Below are 1821 nucleotides of genomic sequence, written 5' to 3'. Positions count from 1 at the left end.
CTTTCTTTCTAGTTTACCTTCCTTTCTTATCGTTATCTTACAAAATGTATCTGGCCCAGTTCTGGCCCACACAAGGCAATAACAGTCAGATACAGCAACAAATGACAGCCCTTCGGTGGCTCAGATGTGGTTTGTCAAAGATGGTCCATGAATGGGTGAGCATCACATAAACCAAACAACAACCAGGCCAGTTGCAGCATTTAAAGATTTGGGCCAGGTAAACCAAAGCACATGTGGGCCAGTTGTGGTATTGACAGAATTGGGACACATGACCCAAAGCACAACTGGGCCAGTTGTGGCACTGACAGAATTGGGACACATGACTCAAAGCACAATTGGGCCAGTTATGGCACTGACAGAATTGGGACACATAACCCAAAGCACAACTGGGCCAGTTGTGTGTCTGACAGATTTGGGCCACATAAACCAAAGCAAAACTGGGCCAGATGTGGCACTGACCAATTTGGGCCACATAAACCAAAGCACAACTGGGCCAGTTGTGTCACTGACAGATTTGGGTCACATAAACCAAAGCACAACTGGGCCAGTTGTGTCACTGACAGATTTGGGCCACATAAACCAAATCACAACTGGGCCAGTTGTGTCACTGACAGATTTGGGCCACATAAACCAAAGCACAACTGGGCCAGTTATGTCACTGACCGATTTGGGCCACATAAACCAAAGCACAACTGGGCCAGTTGTGTGACTGACAGATTTGGGCCACATAAACCAAAGCACAACTGGGCCAGATGTGTCACTGACAGATTTGGGCCACATAACCCAAAGCACAACTGGGCCAGTTGTGTGACTGACAAATTTGGGCCACATAACCCAAAGCACAACTGAGCCAGTTGTGTCACTGACAGAATTGGTACACATAATCCAAAGCACAACTGGGCCAGTTGTGGCATTGACAGAAATGGGCCACATAACCCTAAGCACAACTGGGCCAGTTGAGTCACTGACGGATTTGGGCCACATAAACCAAAGCACAACTGGGCCAGTTGTGTCACTGACAGATTTGGCCTACTTGAATGCTTAAACGATGTGAGTGCATGGATAGACCTGACCAGAGGTCACTTTTTTTAGTAACTCTGATGAACTGACAGTTCAACAGAGTTCAACTGACAGACTGCAGTAGTGCTGTTGGACCACTGGACRCTTTGTCTGGCCGTGTGTCTGTRAGAAATCTTGGGTTGATTTTGGACTCTGATTTTAAATTTAAWGAACAGGTCAGTGCAGTAGTCCAGTCTAGCTTTTATCATCTGAGACTTACAGTATAAGTCAAGTCAAGGATTATCTGCCTCATAATGCCCTTGAGAGGGTWATTCATGCTTTTACCACTTCTAGACTGGATTACTGTAACTCCCTTTATTGTGGGATGGATCAGTCTTTGGTTCATCGTCTACAGCTGGTTCAGAATTCAGCTGACGATTTATTAACAGCGACAAGACGTCATGAACACATCACTCCAATAATGTATTCTCTTCACTGGTTGCCTGTTTCTTTTAGAATTGTTTTTAAGATTTAGTTTTTAAATGTCTAAATTGTTTGGCACCTCATTATCTTACTGAGCTATTACAGCCTCACGTTCCAAATAGATCTCTAAGATCTGTAAATCAAAAGCTTTTAGTTGTTCCCAGGTCTCGGCTTGTGACCAGGGGAGACGTAAATTTTGCAGGTCCTAGGCTCTGGAACAACCTCCCACTGTCTGTGAGGTCTGCTGGGTCTCTAAATGAGTTTAAGTCTCTATTAAAAACTCATCTGTTTAAACAGGCATTTGACCCTAAAGAGCAGGATCATTAGAGACATTTAGCC

At 44.6% G+C, this 1821-nt stretch overlaps 1 protein-coding gene across 1 annotated transcript in view; it reads right to left on the bottom strand.

Annotated features, from left to right (window-relative positions):
• plcxd1.2 (phospholipase C, X domain containing 1, tandem duplicate 2) overlaps positions 1–1821 on the bottom strand; it is a gene marked incomplete at its 5' end in the record, with an annotated part of 9039 nt that overhangs the window by 6393 nt on the left and 825 nt on the right.

Source organism: Austrofundulus limnaeus, unplaced genomic scaffold (genome assembly GCF_001266775.1).
Source record: "Austrofundulus limnaeus strain Quisiro unplaced genomic scaffold, Austrofundulus_limnaeus-1.0 Scaffold245, whole genome shotgun sequence".
Lineage (NCBI taxonomy): Eukaryota > Metazoa > Chordata > Actinopteri > Cyprinodontiformes > Rivulidae > Austrofundulus > Austrofundulus limnaeus.
Note: the sequence above shows the minus strand (reverse complement) of the source record. Positions and strands in the feature narration are given on the sequence as shown.